This window comes from Larus michahellis, chromosome 2, assembly GCF_964199755.1.
Source record: "Larus michahellis chromosome 2, bLarMic1.1, whole genome shotgun sequence".
NCBI lineage: Eukaryota > Metazoa > Chordata > Aves > Charadriiformes > Laridae > Larus > Larus michahellis.
In genome coordinates this window covers 15,077,429-15,101,493 of record NC_133897.1, presented here as the reverse complement: position 1 = coordinate 15,101,493, position 24,065 = coordinate 15,077,429, and positions in this window count along the sequence as shown.

Here is a 24,065-nt window from a genome sequence, read left to right as displayed (position 1 = left end):
CCCTCAAAATAATGGATAGGAGCGGTGGGTGTATGCACTTACTCTGGTCATGTTTTAAAAAAGGGAAGGACATTTGTGGCATTGTTGCTGAATGTGCTCCTGTGTGTTTTAGGTCATAGGTAGAGGTAGTCCTCGTTTGTGGATTTAGAGCTTAGGCAAGGCTCTGACCTTGGCACCTTCAGCTGAGAAGCCTAGGAGGTTGCATGCACAGAGAGACACAGAATTCAAGGCATCTGGGGAATTTTTATAGTAAAAGTCCACACGCCTCCTGCTTTAAGTACAGTGAATGTCTAGGAGTTGTGACAACTCCAGTGTTGGACATAACATTTTGTATTTCATGGAAGCCCTGCTCTAATCCCTTGTTTGGATCTCAGCCATAGAGTGCATGGGATCTCAAATTGTATGTGTTTTTTTTTTTTTTTTCTAGAGTATGTGCATCTTTCCTAGGTCATGATCAGAACACTTTGAGCTATGGCTGATCTGTGTCAAAAATAGATTATTGTAGTTCTGTTAGGTGAAGTGGTGCAGTTTGGACCAGAAGATGGCCTTCCACAATGTTACCCAAAAGCACACAGCTGGACTCCATTTCTGAGGAGAAAGGAGGGCAGGCACACAGGCCAGCAGGAACAAGTACGCAAAGAAAGATAAAATAAAGGTGAGCAAATCAGACATGAAATTTTGAAACGGGGAGAGTGGTGAGAAATAACACTGGGCTACACATCTGTGACTCTTCATGGGTGGACACATGATGATTTTTCTGTTTTCTCAGTGAGTAAGATGAACAAACAGACACGTAAACCAGGCACTGGGCCTGGGTTCTTATGGTCTTCTCAGTCAGACTTACTATCTTGAGTGTAACTTTGCAATACCTGTTTGTTTTGCAGCTGGTTTATGTTTGGCGATCTGTCTGTCTGCCCTGATTTGTAATACTCCTTGCAAGACTGTTTACAAAAGATCATACATACGCTGACTATACATACCCTGACTATACTCGCAGGAGAGTAAACAAGGAGATATCAACAAAGCCAGATATAAAAAGGAGTTTAGTCAGGACAGGTCACAGATTATGCACTGTAGTCCTTACTTCTGACTCCATCTCTTCTGTTTGAAGAGAATAGCTGCTCATGCCAGTGTGTTTGGTCTATACAAAGATCCTAAGGAGAATTATTCACTTGACCATGTTGCCAGCTGCTGTGATTTTACTTGTGAGCCTTGCAATATTTTATGCTTTTCTTAAAACACCATAAACTGGAGCAATGTGCTTGAGTCTAAATCATTGTGTTCACTTTTAAAGGATTTGAAGTTCTCAGGTCCTCACAGTGATAGAGGAAAAGTTGGAAAGAAAGAAAGAAAGAAAGACAGAAAGAAAGCAAGAAAGAAAGCAAGAAAGAAAGAAAGAAAGAAAGAAAGGAAGGAAGGAAGGAAGGAAGGAAGGAAGGAAGGAAGGGAGAAAAAGAAAGAAAGAAAGAAAGAAAGAAAGAAAGAAAGGAAGAAAGAAAGAAAGAAAGAAAGAAAGAAAGAAAGAAAGAAAGAAAGAAAGAAAGAAAGAACAGAAGACAGGCAAGAATGAAGTCTATTTTCATGATCTTATTTTAAATTTTAATCGTGAGACCTGAATGCCAGCAGCTGGCAATACTGCAGTTGTGGAAGGCTTCTAAGTGGCCATTTTCATTACCATTTGGTCCCTGAGAGAGACCTTTTCTTATACATGTATGTGAGGAAGCTTTTACTCTGTGGCTGTAGGAGCCTCACCTGATGTCAATTTAAAGAGACAGGTGATTTCTTTAAGTTAGAAACTAATGTGCCATAATTCCCCAAGGTATAAATTAATACAAAATATATGTCTAATAATATAAAGTACTAGACAGAGAGAGCTCAGCCTGAGCAGCAGAGCTGTAGTGTTGAGTTCTTCTGTAATCAAAATATGCAGGCACCTCGAGGGAATGTATCAAGCCGGCTGATTACCCATTAAAATCTCAAACCTTTGATACAGGCCTATAGTATGGATCACCTCACATGAGGAGAGTACTATTTTCAACTTCTTTTATATGTATGGGCCTTGGCATGGAGTGGGGAGGGGAAGCCCCACGATGGCATCTCCATGCTCAGTAGGTTTGGTTCTTTTCACTGTGCATGAATAAATGGGGAAGAGACTTCCCTGAATTATTTTTATTTACTCAGAATCCTTTTGATATTGTTACTGTCCTGCTTATAATTCTCTGTAGTTCAATATACTGTTCTTCCTTATAAACAGCACAATTTCTCCTGCTGTTTGATCTTCCAAGGGGGTTCCTGTGATTGCAGAATGAACTCTGCCATTTAGAGCCATGTGTTGTCTGGTTTAGCTGAAATGAACCCTTACAGAATGAACCCAAATGTAGTACTTCTAAGTGTGCCAGTTACAGAGGAAACAGGTGTAGCTGGACTTAGAAGACCCTCTCCTTGCTCCTGTTCTTCCATAAGTGGCTTTTCACGCATCACTTCTCCGTAACTTTAATTCCACGCATTATTAAAATTTTCGTATTATTTGCAGCTCTTTCAGGCAGGGATTGTCCCTCTCTGGCACTTGTTCAGTGTCCAGCTTCATAGGGGAAGTGAGAACGTGCCTTCACTGAGATACAGCCATGCAACCCATGATTGGTGTTGGGCCAGCATCTGACCCATAAAGACAAAAAACAGTTGAAATGGAATCAAGCTTACAGGTTTTCATTTTTCTACACTGAAACAAAATGCAGAAAAAAATATTTTGTTCAGCAGGATGCTTCCTTTTGCTGAATTGAGAAGTGTTTTTTAGAGAATTGGAGGAAAAAGGACAGATTCACAGAACTGGAAGCAAAGCAAGGCCAACCTGACCAAAATCTCAGTGACCAAATGACACAGCCAAGGTGATCTGAGTCCCTCAGTGTCCTCTGAGGGTGATGCACGTTTCCTAGGTCCCTCAGGTCATACACTCTCATTGAGAGTCTTCGTAAGTTAGTGATTCTGTGGTGCCTTTGAAATTGTGGTCTTCAGCTGAAGCTTTTCTGTAGTTGGAACATTTACAGCCTCTTTTTCCTATGCAGATTTTCCAGTGTCTAATATTTAAGTCCACTAGGACACTAGTGAACTCTTTTTATCTAGCTACCTATTTCTGGGGAACACATTTCATTGAGATTGTTATCCCATGGCAGGCTAATGGGTTAAAAAGTCATTAAACAGACATTCATATGCAGGCGGTGCAATTATAGAAGCCTTTTTTCCCTGGATCTCAGGATAAAATCTCCTTCAATGAAGATAATGCAAGAGATTAAAGGCCTGTTTGTTCAGGATAGATTTGTTTCTTAAATAGATTTTCCTGTCAGTGACTGAGTAACCTTAGAAGGGTGACAACCGCTTGTATGCAATATTACCTGTAAAGCTGCTGGTGAGGAGGGATAAACTCCTCATTGCTTTCAATAGAGACTGCATGTTTTTGTAAAAGACCAACTCAACTCAACTCAACTCGGAGTCACGGAGTGAAAGGATGAAATTCCTGCGTCAAAATCTATGGCCTTTGTTATACTTGAGGTCAGACAGGATGGTCGCTTCTGAGTTTAAATCTACGAAAGGGACTTCGTTAAACAATAGTGGTCAACTCAATCCAGCCTGCTTTTTCTGGTGGGCTCTTTTATCTTTCTGTTTGGAGCTTAAGAACATGCTTATGGAAACTTTTAATTAAGTTTTAGCTGCATCCCAAACCTCCCAAGATCACAGATGAGGTGTGTTCATTTGCAGCCACAAGATTTGGAAACTAAAGTCACTCCTGGTTGAAGTCAAAACCATATTACTACAGTTAAAAGGCAAGAATGCCTAGGTACTCGATGAATCCTTTCTACAATGAAAAAAGGAGCATAGAATCTCTTGCTTATATATAGAATATTCTACATAGAAGACAGGGAAATGTCCCTCCTGCCATTTTTGTGCTTATGAAATGCTACTTTGATAGATCTAAGCCTGGAGGAAATGGCAGAGGTGGTCTGGGTTTCAATTTTGAATCACGCTTTAAAAAGTGATTATAGCGTACCAAGTTTTGGCACAATATGCCTAAAATTTTACCTCAGAGCAAAGACTGGGCTCTAATCCTACAGGATATTGTCAAGAATAGTAGCTTTATCTGAAACTCGATTTATATTATCTGAAATTAGCCTTACCAAATATATATTGGTTCTGACGGTACACTGCATTCATACACACTAACAAGTCTTCATTACTTACCTCCAATATCCTTATAAGTAGATCAGGTACAGGAACAAAGAGCCTTCTTTCTGTAAGGGCTCTGTATGTGAGGCATCACATACATTTTACCTTATTACTACCGACAAAAAGATGACACAAGGAGTGGGTCTCGTCCTTTGTGTTGCTGGTATAGAATAATAGGGTAGAGGGCCCATGGCAAAAATGAATGGCATGTTACTGAAAAAGAATAACATACCCGTAATGAAATGTAAAACTGAACATAAAATACTCTAACAGGAACTGACCACCCAGCCCAATGAGAAATATTTAATTTCAAGCACTTGAAGGAAAAGCAGAGGGGAAAACCCACCAGAATTCAAACAAGAGGGAAAGCTCTTGCTCTGCCCAGTGACCCAGGGCTGGATCAGCACTGGGATGGAAGATTCAGCCAGCTATGCCAATGAGCGTTTAAACTCACATCTCCTAGAAAAGTTTTATGACCTCTAGCACCTTTGGTGCTAGAACAGTAAATTTTGTTCCACTCCTGACTAAGGAATCAAACTTTTGCTGAGGTTTCAGGATATCACCACAGAGGTGACTATTGTGATTTGTAAGCTGGAAAATCACTTTCTCTCTCTTAAAGTCTGGTTTAATTCTTTGAGTAGTTTCTTGAAATGGTTCTGCCTAGAAACACTGCAGAAAATCTGCCTCAGAACAGCATAGAGAAAGCAGCTTGGGAAGTAATGTGTCAAAAGTAAAATAGTCCTGAGAAGGAGATTCCCCTGAGGTGAGGACCAATGCCCAGGATTTACGGTGGGTGGTTAGGGCAGTGTCATGAAAAGGAAAAGTCCTTGTTCAGACAGATATACACTGAAGATACCTGTAGCTTGGCCTCCCACACTTCTAGACCTCTTTCTTTCACTTATATCAGGTGTTGAAAAGAAAACAGATATCTACGAGAAACCTGTATTTTAGGAAAAATATTCATAAGGGTTTTTAACTCTAATGTGGAACACAAAAGAATTTAACATGTTTCACATACGTTTCAAGTGGAATTGCCATCCTCCATTCAGCTCTTTTTTGTAATGTCCTCTCCCTCCTTACCACATCAGAACATTTTTAGGAGTTATATTTCTAAATTACCATCGTCATCCTTTTTCCCCAGGCACCTCAACGAAGCAAAGGTGGAAGGAAGTGGGAAGAATACCACCTGGGAAACTTTAAGGGTTGAGAGACCACAAATTTCCCAGATGCGTACAAGACCTCAAGTTACATTCATGAACTGTTGCAAGCATGGCCTGAGGGTCAGGAACACATCAAACCAAGGTTTTATTCAAGTGGTTTTGAGGTTTGAGGTGAATGTTAGACTGCTCTGGTAGCATCCTGAGGGTTGGAGTGTGGGCAAAGTGTGAGCAGGATTTATTTGCTCTAAGTGCATTAGTATATTCCTGAACAGGGAGATGATTATAAGGCAACTTTACAGTAGGGATAAATGTTTTTCTATCTTATAAATGCATATGTCAATGGAATATTTGTTGTTAGCATTAAGGCATGAAGAATAATAAGAAAAGAAGGAAAATATCGTATTATGGGTTTCTATTTCCCACTGATCTGGTATAAATAAAATGTCATGGATTATTTACACAGCAAACAAAGAGTTGTAAAGCCTTAGAGGGAAATGAGTTAATTCACTACTCACATAATTTAAACTCTATTATCTAGAAGCTAATTTGAGATCACCCATTTCTTAATTGTGGTTTAGAGAGATTAAAAAATCTTAAGAAACTGAGTTTAAACGACCAATAATTATTCTGGTTTGGCCCTTATATTTATTTTTGTATAAGAACTCTCACTGACAGCCTGCAGCTAATCAGAATAATTTACTTTTAAAAGTGGTAGCAGGGTAAGTGAATACCTGAAAGTAATAGATCTATATGACAGATTTTTCCCTATAGAAGATTAATCACCCAAATATATTATTTGTATGACAGACATAAAATCTATTTTTAATTAATATAGTTTTTTAATTATAGCAGAAAGAAAAAACATAATTAAAGCAGATAATTCTTTCATCTACATATTTATTTGTTTTCCGTATAACTTTCCTGTGTACCTTCTGGCCTAGACGCTAGTAGAGGAGGTTGAAAATTTTCTACGTAGAAAATGAGATTAAGCTGAAAAAATGTTTTTTTTCTTGGAATTTAAAAAATATTTTCTAATGAAAATGTAAAAATAAATGTTTTACCTATGTCAATGTGCAAATTCTTTTCATGTGCAAATTTTAAAGTACTTCTGGTTTAAAAAATTACCAGTGACATTACCACTACAGAAACATCATGATGGATATATCCCATTAACATATCTTTTTCCTTTTTTTTTTTCCTGGGATAAGAAGACTAGGTTACTGTATTGTCTCATGTGTCTCCTGTGCATGACAAGTGCATCTAAGTCTCTTTCTCTAGCTGTTCTTTCTATCTGGTTGCTCCAGGTTTTTCCCATGTTGCTGTGATTTTTAATTTTTTTTAATCTAAAAAATATGTTGGGATCCTGAAATTAAAGGTTTTATGTAAAAGAAAAAGATTATTGCTATCAAGACATTATTAGATTAAAAAGAAGTTCTTTCCTTTTTGATAATCTCTTCCTTCCTTCCTGAATACAGTTTTTATGGCATCCGAAATAGGCCTGCAGGTCACAGTGTGAATAATCCAAGACTAGGACTTTGAACTGTTTTTGAAAACTAAGAAGCTCAGTAGCTTTTTAACACCTCCTTATTCTTCCACATGCCCCAGCACATCTTAGCTTTGGAGCTATGCAATAAAGAACCCTTTTAATGAACTTTGGAACTTATATCTAAGCAGTTCCTTTCTTTTTTTTTTTTTTTTCTCTTTTCTTTTTTTTCTGCCAGAAGTCTAATCTTATCATGCTAGCGGCGTGGGATGTTCTACAGTTTTTACAACACACCTACAAATACGATCAAATCTCAATACCCTTGTTCTCTGCACTGGCAGTCTTTTCTTCTGCTCTTCTGCACACCCCGCCCGGCCCCCGGCTGGCTGCCGACGTCCCCAGTGCTCAGATCACACCTGGGACCCTCTCACCGACCCCTTTCAAGATTTCTGGGGAGAGATGAAAACACGTTTGTCCCTTGAGTGAAAGAGGAAGTTCAGCAAGTCAAAACATTGTCTCTGCAGATCTGGTTGGGGTTATCCATTTGTCAGGCGTGCGTGTTTTTACCTGCATCGGCATTAAGGCAGGCAGGAGGTCTCACGCATCCGACCACAGCATCATGATAAAGGAAGGGAAGCGGAACTTGCCAGCAGCATACCTCAGCCAGGAGAAGAAAGGGGTGAGCTCCTGCGGCACACAGGAGCAGGTATGCTAGCTGCGGGGCTGTGCAGCGCTTAACTCTTTCAGGGGAAAAGCAGAAAAACGCATTTTAAACGGCAAGCAAATAATGGCGGGACTAAAGAATAAAATGGCTGACTAGACCACCTTGTTTAGCGCTGCCTGTGATTCCTCTGACAGTACTGTTGCCTTTCAAAAGTCTTGTGACTGGTTTTCAGTTTTTTCCCCCAACTTTTTGTGCTGTCGACACCTGCTGACAGACACTGAAGTGCTGTGCTATGACATGTCATTTATTTGAAGGGAGGAAATTTATCCATGTCCGTATAAAACTTAAAAAAGAAACCAAATATGAGCCCTGCAGACCGTCGGGATATGGCTTTGGGCCAGACCGAGTATTTTGGCATAAATACTAAAAATCTTTTAAAAAATAATATCCTGTGGCTTTTGCACTTCCATTATATTAAACTGATTTTCTTTACTCACAGTGGGATTTCAAATTAATTTGTAATTATACACACCGTTAGGGGATGAGAAAGAAATGACCTAATTATAGACCAAAAGGATGCCCTACAGCTATCATCCAATTACTCCAACCATCTGAGCTCTTAAGCAAAATGATGGGCTTAATCCTCTCTTGGTCACATCTAGTTGTAATTTGCCACTGAAAGCTATAATTTCACTTTAAATATTCATTCACATAATATAAAACTCTGTACTGATGTTACTTAGAATGGAAACAGATAATGAGAATGGGTCGCAATCACAAATATCCTTCTAGACTTTGGTCTCCCACATACACTCGGACCATTCGGTGAGGGAGAAAATCACAGCTTTTCTGCTGTGTCCCCCAAGTGGTACTAATTAGCTACAGTTAGGAAAATAGAAAGCTTTTAACTAATGGAAAAGCCAAAAATGCCCACTAACAAGTGCAACCTGTCTCCCAATTTCAACCTTCCCTTTCAGTAGGGGATGAAGAGTTCATGAAGAGCTACTTAGTAGCCTCAGTTAACTTGTGAGTTAAGAAGCAGCTTTCTAATTGAACAATTTTTTACCTCTGCTCTCAATGCAATATACTCATTTCATATTAATAGTGTTTTCACTAAAATCTTACAGTAGAACAGGAAGAATAATTAAGATGAAGAAAGGGGTATGATACAGCCAGTTCTCTATAAAGCATCTGTTTTTTTGGTTCATTGATAGTTGCATAAACCATTTACGTGTTGACCCAAAATGTCTTTTCTTCTCAGGTTTTTGGCAAATTAAATAACAAAACCGAACCGTGAGTAAAATTCTAGCAGAAACTGCTGTATTAAATAAAAGGAAAGACAACTGGATAGCATTGAGGCGGTGTATAACATGGAGTGGTGTGAAGCAAATTTCACTACCTGGAAGAGGAGGAAGAGCTAGTAGTCTCTCAGTCCAGTAATGAGGGCATTCACACAAAGTGTGAGTTATACTCAAATGTTTATTTCTCCTCATTCCCACAGAAACTGTGAAAAAAAGTATATTAGAAATGCCAAAATGGATTATTTGATAGCTTCAGCTTTTAATTTTCTTGTGTTTCAGGCACTTACTATTAAGGAATGCTTCATCTGAATTTTTTTGGCTCAGGCTGGTGATAGACCCTTGTCTTGTTAGTTCTTGTTGCCATAATTTTTAGATATACAGTTATCCTTTACAGATCAACTGACTTGCTAACAGGCTGAAAAGGCAAATGCTAATTTTGTTTGCTCTTTTAATATTTTGTTATCTTGTTCAGATGGCTCTGGAGGTAGAACTGTTGATGTTTTTTTTTTTTTTTTTAAATTGGGAATGGATTTCAATAATCATGTTGACTACTTTAACAATGCTTCTGAATAACGCTTGTCTCTGTAGACACAGAGTTTGTACTTATAACTGTTTTACTTCACAGACCAGAAACACATACTTTTTGTATCTGATTGGACAGAAGGCAGATTGGACAGTTATGCATAAGGTATTTATTTGCTTTTCAGCTATTGTGTTTGCAAGTTATTTCGATCAATACCAAGGATTTAACAAGTGTCAGGTTAAAACTGACCTGTAGTCTGTCAGACCTTGTATATAATTAATATCTTAGCAGTTGTTTGTAATCACTGCCTTACCCTTTGTTTTTCGGACTGGTCTTGATACAATTGTCTGGTTAAAAGTTTGGAAGTTTGGGTTATTCCTCTGGTGGAAAGATTGATAGTGGAGTCGTCTCTCTTTGAAGGAACTCTGCTTATAAGAAAGTTCAAAGCCCTGTTTTGTTGAACAAAGTTGAAATCAAATAGCCCAAGCCAGTTTCCCACCTCCCAGCATGCAGGCGCTTTCCAGACAACCGGCTTCAGTGTCTCTTTGTAGATGCAGAGAGATGCATCCATCCAACATGATCTTTCTCCCCCCAGAGGAGACAAAGACTAGGTTTTCAAGCAATAAGCAGAAAGCGAACATCCATGTGCCACTCCTGGCCCCTCTTCACCCAGAAGGCAAAGCTGAGACTCCTGCCTGGGCCAGGAGAGAGCAGGGCTCCTGCAGAGGTGCAGAGCAGGGAGGTCTTTCCAAAACTCTTGTCTCCTTCTCAGGGATCCAAAGTTGAATTGCTCTAGTTTATGCTTCGCTGGAACTTCTTTCACAAAGGGCTCATGAGCTGTCTCATTGCTTCCCGACATATGATTTTTAGGGAAGAGTAAGATTAAGAAGGAGAGAGAAATACTTTTGCTACAGGAAGCACTACAACTGGAAGTAAACACAATCTTTTAAGCATGCAAACTCTTCCTCAGCAACTTACTCACTCTGTGAACCCTATATATATCCCTGGGCCATTGTGGCTACAACCACATCCATTTTACACATACTCTCGTAGCCAAAACAATATTTGGTGAAAAGAATTAAAATTACTGCTGGCTCTGGCTTTATTTTGGCTGAAAATATGTGTCTGTGTTTTGAATTTTTTAGATTGAAGTTACAGAACTCCTTTAGAGATGTGGCTAAAAATATGACAGATGGTTACCTGTAGGAGTTTAAACTCAAATCCAGGCTAGCAGAGTTTATCACTTTTCTTCTGAGATGAAATTTCTGTTTTTCATTAGAAGATTCTCTCACTTTCACTGCAATAGCTATTCTTCCATAATTTGATGAATTTAGCTATGCTGTATTGCTTTTGTAATACATTGCTCCTATAAACACATTTTTCTGTGTTTGGGCTTGAAGAAAATTACTTTCCTGGGTAAAATGATATCACTAAAATATGCCAGAAAGAGAGTATTTCTCCGAGTTGAACCCAGCTCTTGCTTCTTTAGAGACATGCAGTGAGAAGGGTTTCACCAGGCCTGCCCTTGCACAGCTCCACTAGTTTTTCTAGAAAGCCACTAAATTTCCTTTTCACAGAATCACAGAATGGTAGGGGTTGGAAAGGACCTCTGAAGATTATCTAGTCCAACCCCCCTGCCAGAGCAGGGTCACCCAGAGCAGGTTGCAAAGGAACGCGTCCAGCCGGGTTTTGAATGTCTCCAGAGCTGGAGACTCCACCACCTCTCTGGGCAGCCTGTTCCAGTGCTCTGCCACCCTCAAAGTAGAGAAGTTCCTCCTCATGTTTAGGTGGAACTTCCTATGTTCAAGTTTGTGCCTGTTACTGCTTGTCCTGTCACTGGGCACCACTGAAAAGAGCCTGGCCCCATCCTCCTGACACCCACCCTTTAAGTATTTATAAGCACTGATAAGATCCCCCCCTCAGTCTTCTTTTTTCCGGAATAAAAAGACACAGGTCCCTCAGCCTTTCACCCTTTTCTCCATAGTCCCACTGCTGTTACTCATGTGAACAGCCCCGTTGGTTTCAAAGGAATGTTTGAAACATAAAGTTATTTGAACGGTGAAGTGATTTAAATTACTCTTGTGAAGAGTTGTACTGGTTTTGTCCCTTTCTGTGAATTGTGAAGTGGATATGCCTTAACACCGTGGAACTATTTCATCTGATACACATTCAGATCACGATCTGTAATATTTCAGATACATTCTCTGTTTACTTCAGTGTTTTTTCCTTTTCTCTGCCTCAGGAAAGGTATACCTGTATGTGTACAGGTCTGCCATCTGCCTATAATTTTTCTTTCTGATAAGCTATGTGAAAAAGTTGTTTAAATTTTCCAGCACTTTCTGGCTCATCCTGTAAAAATAATCCTCTTTAGGCATTACCGTGTTCTTCAGTGACATTTTTTTCTAAAACATTTTGAAAACATTTTTAGTAATTTCATAATCTTCTGTAGCATTTTTATTTTGCTGCTCTTATCTGTTTTTTAGCCCTCTGGTTTGTTTGTTTTTTGTTTTCTTTAATTCTGTAGAAGTCCTTTTTTATTGCTTTTCTAATATTTCCTTGTGCATCACTGTTAAGCATTTGATATTCTTGAACACTTGGAATTAGGTGCAATGAAGTTCTGAGTGTACTTGATGTATGCTCAACATGTATCTTTACCTCACTTTATTCTTTTTTTACTGTACTACAGTATACATTGCTATGCTAAAACACAGCTCCAGTTGTCAACTGCTAGCTGCGCCCTGTTCGAAAGCAAAGTCTACCTTTATTTTTGCCAACCCTTTTACGATGATAATTAAAAACTCTTTAAAAGGCTTATTTTTTATATAGGACTCTATGTCCTTGCAGAAAAGCAAAGAAAACAAATTCCTGACTCTGGGGGTCAGTTTATTCTCTTTATTAAACCTCTACTTGAATGCCATACTTGCATTTTTTAATTCCTCTGCCGTGGCAGAGAAAATGGAAAATAAAGTCTTTTTCCAAACCGTGTTTATGTATTCTAATATTTACCAACCATATTCAATGTAATTCTTTAGCTTGTCCTGACCATTTTCAGTTCTGAAAATGTGGGAGCAAGAATATTGCAAAGCTAACTTATAGGGAATAATTTAAAGAAATGCGGTTAATGAAGAGATCCTGATTTTATGATGGAAATTGGTAAAATAAAATATCTATAGCAGGTTAGTAATTATGTTTCTCTAACAATTTTTCTCTACTACATTTTATTTTTATAGGAACTAGAATGTTCTTGTGAAACCTTTGAAAAACTTTCAGGGTCTTCAGAATATTTGACGGTTATCATTTTTACCTGTCTCTTCATCTTTCTGTGCTTTTTCTTTAGTCTTAAAATAGAAATGGAAAAGAAATACAACCCTATATTTCAAAATATTATGTTTTTTATATCTATGAAAGACTTTAAAACACTGAAAAGAATATAATCTGTTACCGGCTTTTTATTTTAATTAAATGGTATGACTTGCTGTCATTTATTACATAAACAGCTTCACAGGTTACAAAAGAAAAGAAAGAAGAAAAAGGCAGTATCTTACACATGGAGACTGATTGTTGGTTGTCACTACTGTTAGAATAGTGGACTAATTTTAAGTCCAACAAAAATAACACAGAATCCCATGTCAGGTTTACAAATGTCTGAACAATATCACACTACCAATTATTTTATCATGTGCAGAAGTCATAGTACTGCACTGTTGAGAGGAAAAAAACCTTTATTTTTCATGTAGGAAGATATTTTACCAGTAAAATAAGGCCCACCACCCCTTGCTGAGCTTACTGCCTGCTGTTCACCGGCACGACTCGCGTGTCTTTCACTATGTTGCTGCAGTTCCCTCAGAAGCTCACAGTGATATTTCAAAAGCTCTTCTGAGGAAGTGCTGTAGTGACCCTGAGCTCCACAGAAGTGATAGCATTAATTCTAGAGTCTTGTGGTTGTGTGGCGACCTCCAGTCTCCCCGTGCTTCCAGGAGCACAACCCTGCAGAGGAGCAGCTCTTCCAAACTGCTGAGGTTGCAATGAGGTGGCTCTGCTAATTGCAGATAAAGGACATCCACTCATTACAAGACATCTGTAAGTGTTTTGTAGATCACTTCCAATTAGAAGTCGTATGCTTGTTGGTTAGGGAAAAAATGTTTGACTGAAGCTCCTAGGATGTAAATATTTCCCTAAGGAACAATGTGTTATCTTAAGAAGGAAAACCCACCTTAACATTTTTGGAGGGACTTATTAAAAGCAGCAGTTTTTTGATCATTATTTTTTTGACAAGAAATACACCAGTTTACTGGCTTTTCTTTAGGAGTTAAGAAAACAAACTCCTATTTATAATTCTCATCCTCTTAAGATCTTCAATTTAGCAAAAGTATCTGATGTGGCAGGTTTAATCATCTTAATGCCAATTAAGAGACAGACTTTCCCAAAGGCAGTGTCTTAATTTTACCTTAATCTTCTAATTATATTGTGTGTGTGTCTCTGTGTAAATTTTGACTCTGATGCTAACTTCTCAAGTGCTCTGTTCCTTGAGAGAATGATCTAATGCCTTGGGGCTCTTGATATCTAATTACTGAGAGCTTTCCCATCTCAGCATTGTCTAGACTGCAGTTAGACACAAAGCTGCTTCTAACACCAAAAACCCTGGAGATCCCGAGATAAATACACTACTTTGACTAACCTGGTTTGGAGGAAGAACTATTTTATGCTATAGAGTAGTGAACTTCCTTCGGTCCTCTCATATTTTGTCAGGTAATGTGATGTCAAGATGTCATTGAGGGTGGAAATCATCTGACTAAATACAAAAGTCTATGTACGTAGACCTCTGACAGCACAGGTTCCTTTGAGCTTGGGTTCTGAGTGTCTCAGACTCTCTTCATAGTCAGTGTAGTCAGTGCTGTGATTCATCTCATTTTGAGGTGGCAATCTGAAATAGGTCAATTGGTCTCTAAGTATTGAGATTAGAAAATTGCAGAATCTGAATGTTAGGTAAAATAATGCCATCCTGACTTTTAGTGCAGTAAAGTTACACTGTGTTACACTATGAAAATGCAGAACAAATTGCAAAAGAAAAGGGGGAATAACTTGTAATCTGCATTGGCTTTATTTGGGTATGTTTGTTACATGCTGAAACTTAAGGAAAGAAGGAATTATTAGTTACTATTATTTATTTGTATCAAATGTTATATTATTTTTGGCATTTCCCTTGTGAGCCTAAATAAATTTGAAATTACAAACTTTTTAAAGCAAAGCATCTGAAAGAATAAACAAAAGGTTTTGATATTGGAGGGGTTTCAAAGTGCACTCACATGCATGATTAAGGGGTGTAGAGAAATTGATTTATGAAGAAAGATTAAAGGAGCAAAATATGTATAGTGTAGGTTAAGTGACGCATAAAAAGGAACATGATAACTGTCTCCAAATATTTGATGCATGTAAACACCAAGAATAGAGAGGAAATGAAAATTTGGGTAAATTTCAACAGGGAAAATGTTCAGACATTAAAGTCAGATATTGTCTTGCTTTGGTGTTGCCAAGAAAGACCTATATGCTGCAAGAGAACTGAAGGCAAAAAGGTAAGATTTAGACATTGTAAGAACCATCAAGCCAAAAGGGTCTCACAGAAATTATTAAAAACCACTGTAGGTTTTAATGCTGGATGATAAGAGTTGTGTAACCTTTTGAGCCACCATATAAAATTCTATGGAGCAATACAACACACTCAGCATCAAATTGATGAGGGTTTCTACTTTTTGTGAAATTTTTTCTCTTCCCCCAAGAAAATCATAGAATGGTTGGAGTTGGAAGGGACCTTAAAGATCATCTAGTTCCAACCCCCCTGCCACGGGCAGGGACACCTCCCACTAGACCAGGCTGCTCAAAGCCCCATCCAGCCTGGTCTTGAACACTTTCAGGGATGGGGCATCCATAACTTCTGTGGGCAACCTGTTCCAGTGTCTCGCCACCCTCAGAATAAATAATTTCTTCCTAATATCTAATCTAAATCTCCCCTCTTTCAGCTTAAAACCATTACCCCTCGTCCTATTACTACACTCCCTGATAAAGACACCCTCCCCAGCTCTCCTGTAGAACCTTCTTTAGGTACTGTAAGGCCACTGTAAATTTTCCCCATAGGCTTTTCTCCAGGCTGAACAACCCCAACTCTCTCAGCCTGCCTTCACAGGAGAGGTGCTCCAGCCTCTGATCATCTTTGTGGCCCTCCTCTGGACTCTCCCCAGCAGGAGATGGGGGAGATGTTGGGGGCCCCAGAGCTGGACTCAGTACTCCAGGTGTGATCACAGGTGGTGAGTTAAAGCACAACAACTTTTTTTAATCTTTCGTCTGCATTCCATGTCAGGGTATTTGTCATGACTAAGCCTCAGCTGTTGGGGTCCCCAGAGCTGGATGCAGTACTCCTGGTGGTGGTCTCACCAGAGTGGAGTAGAGGGTCAGAATCACCTAAATAAAACATTCTATTATGGAAGATTCTGGCAGCTGAATTGATCGTTGACCTAACGAGGCAAACTAATTCATTTTTATGTATAAACTGGATGCTCTGCAAACATCTAAGTAACTGCTGAACACAGAAAAGAACAGTTTACTCATGAACTGCTACATGTCCTGACACATTATACAGCTTTTAATAATTAAGCAAAAGGAAGCTCTATATCAAGAAAATTGCCATCATCTAGGAAACATAAATTATGTGTTCCAAATCTGTGCATAGACTCCACTGATATGTCCATGAGTGGTATATCTGTTGCCCACATTGTCTGTGCTGGTGAACTATCAGGAGATCATATGGCTGAAGGAAAGGATCGATACAGAGGCTGAGTTGATAGAAACTGAACCAGGATAAAGAGTAGTTGTAGGACCACGCACCTGGTAGTGTATGTGCTTTTGCTTTGTGATACATGATAGTGGCTGTATAGCTGTGCAGCCCAAACCCTCCCCTTTGCCATAGGATATGTCTAGTCCTGTGGTGGAAATCTGTTTAGAAGAGTCAGCTGAAGAATCCTCTTCTTCAGTCATTTGTATAGTTTGTCAGAACAGGATTCAAATATTGTCAATCATCTTGAAATCTAACTAGTTTACAGCTTGTGCTCTGAACCTCTCTATCCTTTTGATCTTTTTGCCTTAAGAATGCAACTGCATGAGAAATACATTAATAAACTTTAAAGCAAATGATACATGTCAGAAAGTCTTTCTGAAAAAAATAACGAAGAAGTGTTCCATGTAAAAAAAAAACAAACACCTTTTATGAACCAGAACAGACTTTGAGCTGTCACTGTGTTCATTTAGTGAAGAATTTAGTTGTAATTGGTTGGTTCTTCATAAGCAATGCAGAATCAGCATCAGACATGGGAGACGTATCAACATTTACATTTCACAAATCAGCAACAGGTTAACGTCAATAAAACTACTTAACTAAAATAGAACACAGTGAGGTTTAAGGCGCCACATTGAAATTGTGACTTCAAAACCTTGCATTTGCTGGCTGCCTTACTTCAATGTCATTTAAAAATAATTGACTTCCTTGTTTGCTCTGAAGCTTTTCCAGGGCATGTGATGTTCTGTTTCTGGCCATTCTCAGAAAGGCTAACAAGGCAGGTAATGCCATCTGAATGAAGCACTCTGGGAATCCTGAAGATAAGTGAGGTGGCTTGCTTATAGCTGTGACCTGGGCAGTGCACTCAGACCCACACAATTTAATAGTTTGAGAGAGTTGGGCATTTCTAGCCTGGAGAACAGAAGGCTCTGGGGACACCTTCTTGCCTCCTTTCAATATACAAAGGAGGCTTATAAGAAAGATGGAGAAAGACTTTTTACCAGGGCCTGTAGTGACAGGACAAAGGGCAATGGCTTTAAACTGAAAGAAGGTAGATTTAGATTGGATGTAAAGAAGAAATATTTTACAAGGGGAGTGTTGATAAACTGGAACACGTTGTCCAGAGAATTTATGGGTGCCCGATCATTGGAAGTGTTTAAAGTCAGATTGGATGGGGCTTTGAGCAACCTGATCTAGTGAAAGATGTTACAACCCACAGCAGGGGGGTTGGACTAGATGATCTTTGAAGGTCTCTTCCAACCCAAGTCATTCCATAAATATGCTTCAATAAAACTGTGAAACTTTCATAAGCAAAAGACTTTTATTTTTACATCTGCTTTGATCTTGGGCATTTAAACCTCTAATTTCTGAGGAAACACACTATACCCATAGGGTCGCAGGCTAGCCTACGTAGCTGGGCAGGTGTTATGGACTCCATCTGCAAAATTAACTAAGATTCATGGAGACAGGTAAGAAAAAAGGAAACTGTATGGAGCAAGATGGTTTCTGGCCTTTGTTTTTGCCACACAGAAGTTTTATGTCTATTTTTCATTAAATGGTAGAACCAGGAATAAACCTACATAACATTGTTATGATCTCACCTTCATCAGTTTTACAAAAAAGCTTGAACCTTTGGAAGAACAGCTTGAATGCCCCTAATGGTCTGTGAATCCTAACTGGATTGGAACAGCCACAATTTTCAGACATGACGCCAAGTGCCTAAACTCCATAGAGTGATGTCATTTGAGTTTCAGAATTGTGAGTTAGAGTTAGCTACCTCTGAAGTGTTTATGTTTTCTTTGAGTCAGTGCCCTCAGCTACTTAAGCTGTCATATGGTTTCCGTAACAAATATCTAATCTTGGGGTTTTATTCTACTTTGTGGGCTGGATGCCTGAAATCTAGGCAGAGGTTGCATTGCCTGGGTCTGTGAGAACCTCGGTCCCTTTCTGGATCTTCCTGTGGGCAACAAGGTCCCTTTGAGCACTCAGAAAGTGCTCAGCACTTTTGCTGGAACTGCAGTGCCTTTTTTCCTCCTGACGTCTCTGAAGGTCATTGAGATTTTCCATGTAATTCTTGAAAGTCTAATCTGGACCTCAGTCTCCAAAATGGAACATGGCTAAAGATTCGAAATATACTTAAATCATAAAGCTTCCAGAAGCTGAAATCTAGGGTCTTCATTCAGTTACGTCTTTAATGCTGAAGAAGCAGCCAGCAGTAGCAGGGATTGTATTCCAGATCTCAGGCTAAGAATGTGGTCTTGGCGCTTAGACCAATGCCATTTGTATATATATAAACAAAGAAAATATTGATAGTGAAATAATTATGAATGCATAAACCCAGGACACTAGGAAGCCATGTTTATAGGCATTTTTCAGTTTATAACCACACTTTTAAGAATTTCCTGTCTTTTGTTTTAGCCAGACGCATGGGACTATTTTAATGCAGTTTTATTTGTGTGTTCTGTTTCCTTCACATTTTTGTTTGAGCAGAAGAGGATGGGGATAAAAAAGCAGTCTCCAAGAAAGGTTTACAAAGTTTATGATGTTAGGCTGTGGCAATTCCCCTCTGTACACTTAAGACAATCATAAAAATGCATACACCGTATTTTGAAATGTTATTATGACTTATTATGTAAACAGATGATGATAAAACATTGTGAGTCATTATTCAAACACAATACATCATAATCGTTTCTTTGGAGACACTATGCATTTCTGTCATGGGCTTTATTTACAGGATTCATTGTAAAAACTTCACAAGGGTATTTACTGTGTCTTCCCATCACCACATTTGAAAAATAATGACCTCAGTCGCTGACCATGTAAACTGTGAAACAAAAGAAGAGTCCTATTGTCTTCTTGTGTAAACAAGGCTTGTTTACAAGGTTAGGCCCTCCCCAGTAAACCTTGTTTGTAATATGCGTTTTGATTACATGGGTTTTCAGGCTATACATGTGAAATCACAGTCAATGCTGGTTCCGGAACACTTAAACCCACCAAGATACTTTATTTGGAGTAAAACCTTAAAAGCCACTACCATTACCACTTTGTTCTTGTGTTCTGAGAAGGTGTCATGGTTTCAGCTGGGATGGAGTTGAATTCCTTGCTAGTAGCTGGTGTGGGATTATGTTTTGGGTTCGGGAAGAGAGCAGTGTTGATAGTGCACTGATGTTTTTGGTTGTTGCTAAGCAGTCAATGTCTTTTCTGCCCCTCACACTGCCCTGCCAGCGAGCAGACTGTGAGTGCAGAAAAAGTTGAGAGAAGGCACGGTTGGCACAGGTGACCCCAACTGACCAAAGAGATACCATATGACATCATGCTCGGTCTATAAAGCTGGGGGAAGAAGGAGTAAGGGGAAGCTGTTCGGAGTGATGGCATTTGTCTTCCCAAGTAACCATTATGTGTGATGTGGAGCCCTGCTTTCCTGGAAATGGCTGAACACCTGCCTGCCGGTGGGAAGCAGTGAATTAATTCCTTGTTTTCCTTTGCTTGCGTTTACAGCTTTTGCTCTACCTGTTAAACCATATTTGTCTCAACCCATGAGTTTTTTCTCACTTTTACTCTTCTGATTTTCTCCCCATCCCAACTGCGGGGAGTGAGCAAATGGCTGCATAGTCCTAGTTGCTGGCTGGGGTTAAACGTCAATAGTCGGGAATAAGTTTACAGGTATCTTTTGTTGGGATTTTATTCTCTCCTCCCTGCGCTTACTGAACCCCTAAGTGGCCCCTGTAAGGGAAGAAAGGACTCTTGGGTGCATCCCACAGTGTTATGTCCCAGATTCAGTCTGTGACTCTTGAGTAGGATTCATTGCCACTGATTGGACCCAAAATTTAGGTATATGCCTCTAGGGTATGTGTATGTGGATTAGTTCCCATTGCAGTCAAAAGAGATCCAGGGTTCGACTGGGTTGTTGAAACACAAGACCATTTGAAATTTCCTAGGATAACTGTTTTGCCTCCAGCTGCCACACCAGGAAATCTCAGTTAGAGGGAGTCCTGTGTTCTTTCTGTCAGCTTTATGTATGCTTCAAATGGCACTAGAAGTATAAGTTTAGACAACAGCATCAATTCAATAATTAACAAGAGCGTAGAGAAATGCTTGGCTTGCCGTACAGTGGGCAACTGTGTGGTCAGCAGAATCCTGGAGAAAGATAAGATAGGAGATACACGTCTAGTCACCTCAGCAAATGCAGGGAATGGGACAACACTGGCTCTGTACAACCGTTTTGGTTAAAGACACAGGTCTTAGATACTTTTATACATCTCAGATGTCTAGGTTAGATGGATAGTATTTTGTTGGAGTCTTCCTGATGTTCAAGATTCCTCCCAAGTTTCTATCTGATCCTATCAATGTTTAATTTTCTGACAGTAAATTTCTCTAAAAACGAGCTTGTAGGCACACACAGAACTGTCCGTGTCTGCAGCCATTTGGAAGATGGGATTGTGGTACCTCAGCATTCTTCCAGTAACTTTGCAATGAGATGGTCTCCTCTGTGCTGAGAGGAGTCTCCAATTCTCAAAGTCTCAGCTGCTATCAGTGTCTCACTGAATAATTAAAACTGCATAGGGAAACAAAGGGGATATTCTCTCAGAAACAGACTCATTGATGTAGTGGTTAGAGAGATAAGTCTCAGTCTTTGCTCAGAAAAAAAAAGGTGGGTCCTTGAAAAGTGGAATAGCTCTAGTAGGAGGGTGTGCTGCCATTGGTGATCTTCTGATGCCATATGATCTAAAGTACATTATTAGTATGGGGGTGGGACTCAAATCTCCTTTGGCAAAAGAGGGCACTGAACTCTACTTTTCTGCAGCCTGGGTAACTTTTCTATTCACTAAGAGGGGGGAAAAGGAAAGGAAAAACTCACAGGCTCCATTTCTGCTTTCTTGAAAGAAAGGTCAGACTCCCAAGGATAGATGAGCTCTTAAATCTCCTTTGTGTGCTTAGCTTGTGGGTTCTGATGGAAGCTTAGGTACTGAAACAGGACTCAGGAACATAACTCTGCTTGGATTTGCAATTCCTAGCTTACTTTCTGGACCGAAATCATAAAGTCAGAGAAGAGCAGAATTAGTGGCATTTCTCTGCCTTTTCTAAATTCCACCTCATTGGCACTTGTGCCAGCGTTAATTTTGTGGGGCCAGAGAGAATGGGCCTGTTTGTTCAAGCACAAGTGACACAAATACACTAAGTAACTTCTTGACTAGGAATGGCCAGTGCCACTCCAGGCGAGGGACTGACCGTGCTGAGCTAGTGAGCCACTGGCCATGGAGAAATGTCAGTGCAGTATCATCTAACAGACCTTAGTGGGCTTTATAGAAGAGAAATTAAAACCTCTTCCCCCACCCCCGAAAATGCCTAAACAGAAATTGATGCTTTCATAAGTATTTGAGACTCACCTCTTGCTTTTCCCAGCTTTTTCCAATTCTTTATATAAGTTTATAAAAACCTTTAAAACCATTTATACTGAAAATATCTCCACATGCTTATCTTTTTCAATGCAACTTACAGTGATGCAATCTTATGAACATTGTCAAGTTTGTCATTAGTTCTGCACTCCTGAAAGAAAAATCAGTATTTCTTTCTATGGCAAAGAGGATGGTGCCGATTTGTACGGTTTGGGAATCTGAAAAATGTCATCCAGTGCACTGTAAAGACAGGGAATCGATAACTATCCATGTTAGTATCATAAGAGATAAGAAAGAAAATGCAAGGAGGGAATTCTGGGGTTCAGAAGGACAGATTTGTATTTACACGCATGACAACAATTTTTTTGAGATTAGTTCAGAACACCCAGCTATACGTTCAATTTAAATGGCAAGGATTTTCTTATATTTTAACACATGATAAGGGAAAAAATACATTACATTTTATACTCACACAGATGCACAGAAGGACACAAACCATTTCAGAAATGATAGTTTCCTCTCAGTACAATTAGGTGAACTGAATATGGTTGTGTGGTAGTTCTCAGGGCTCTAATTGCACATAAAAACTTCCAAATCCTAACACATGTGGTATTTCCATCGAAAACAAAAGGAGAATTATTAAAATGTGGTGGGATTTAATGTAATATTGGCAGACAGCTTAGATGGCAATAATTAAACACTTGCACCATGAAATTAAAATTTTCATTCACTTGGTGCAATTCTTCAGACCAACAACAGACAGTTGTGGTTTTTTTTTTTTAATGAGAGTGGGGAGATTTAATTGCTTCAGTTTAACTAGAAAAGCCTTTCCATTGCTTGATGACAAAGGTAATAATGCTGGCGCAAGTTTGCAGATACTTTGTGAGTCTACTTTCCATATTCTTCAAAGCTCTGCTTTAAGGCATCCAGCTTTCTGAAGGCCATGAACCACCATATAGATTCTTCCACAGATTCCAAGCAATGTGTGTAAATTCCAGCTGCCCATAAATCATTTTTTTTGAAAGGCAAGTATTATGGCTGCTATAAACATTTGAAGTAAGTTGCCAAAATCTTCAGCATTGTGTCTTTCTGCACAGAATGTATACAAGTTATACTACTATTTCTTCTCACAAATTCTTCCTGTTTGCAGCAATTCCTTCTGTATTGTGTTACTGTCTATAAAATGAATGCTAAAGAAATGAGCCATAATTCACCAGACACAAACTACAAAATATGTTTGATTTATGTTGTCATGAGGTCTGGTAGGACAGAATTACCAAGTTTTCATCCAGAAACATATTTTTTTCTGACAGTTGAGAGAAACTTGTAGCTGGAATGCTATCCTGAGGCTACACATACATCATAACAAGGTATATGTAAGTAATTAAAATAATCATCTTCTACACTTGGTCAGACTAGGCTGTAAAGGGATAGATGGAAGTCCTCTTTTATGTCCTGGCAGGGTGTTTTGATGAGGCTTGCTCTATGGAAATTGATAGGAGGGGAACAGAGAATGAGGCTTAGACAGGGAACAAACACAATTACTGGAGACAAGGAAGACTGCAAGTGTGGGAGAACTGTAACTAGGACAAAATGGGAAACTAATTCTAGGCTACAATTATATCATACACATGCCTTTGCTTAATTAATTAGGGAGATTTAAAAATATTTTTCCCTGGATTTGGACATTTGTTTCCTTTACTAAAGAATAAGCAATAGATGTGTCTTGATTTCACTATCTCAGTATTACAGGGGTGCGCTATCACAGCCCAGGAATACACCTTCCCTTCGCTGTCTGCACGATGCCTCTGAAACTGTAGATCTAGAATTCAGTGCAGTGGAAATTATCCACATCTCTTTATGCTTTATAATCCTCCACTGATCTGAATTTAAGGGCCAGACACAGCCCTCAGGGGTTGGAGGGAGGGAAGGAGAAGGAGAAATCCTCCTACAACCAACCTTTTTGTATTTACACTTGAAATGGAAAATACAGATGTTGTAGAAGTACACATCTGGGACATTGTTTCCATATTTTTGACAGAGACTAATTTTCACTGCTTTTCAGCTAAGTGACTTAAAATCAACTTCTTCCCCCTGCCTGAAACTCTGAGAGTTTTTGAAATAAAATCATGTGAGTACATTTGCTGATCTTGCAGACTGTGCTGTTGTACTTCTCCCCAGAAGCTTTGCAGGATTCTTGTCTGGGTTATAGGGTTTAGGCTATTTTCTTCTTTCACCACTGTTCCAATGCTCCATTTGCAAAGTGTTTAGATTATAGCAGACGCGAACTTCCTCTGTCTCAGAGCCAGCCATGAATCAGGCTGAGAGCTGGGACCACTGGCTGTCAGAGGACCTTGAAAAGCTGCAGCTTTAAAATAACAAGTGTTTGACAGCTCGGTTTACAAAACAGCAGATTGTGGCTATATTGTACTATGGAGCTACATATGACATAATAACTAGGGACTTAAAGTTATTTAGTCTTTTTCCCCTC